Here is a 297-nt window from a genome sequence, read left to right on the forward strand (position 1 = left end):
CCTTTTTGGGGTATTTTTTATTTGTTATTTGGGGATGGAATAGTCGATTTCAAGTTTAGTTTCCCCACATATCTTTTCTTTTTTGGGTATCATTGATTTTTCTGGGTTGATGAACATTGTTGGGTTCAAACTGAAGATTACCAGAGTTATTAATTTATAAACAATAATATGGAAAGATATAATAAACTTTTTGCACATTTTAAAAGATAAATAACTAAATTATAAAAAATAAATAAGATAAAAGACTTGAGAAAATGTAAAACTTATTTTGAGATATTTGTTTTGTGAAAAATGTGG

The sequence above is a fragment of the Cicer arietinum genome, chromosome 7 (assembly GCF_000331145.2).
Source record: "Cicer arietinum cultivar CDC Frontier isolate Library 1 chromosome 7, Cicar.CDCFrontier_v2.0, whole genome shotgun sequence".
In the NCBI taxonomy this organism is placed as follows: Eukaryota; Viridiplantae; Streptophyta; class Magnoliopsida; order Fabales; family Fabaceae; genus Cicer; species Cicer arietinum.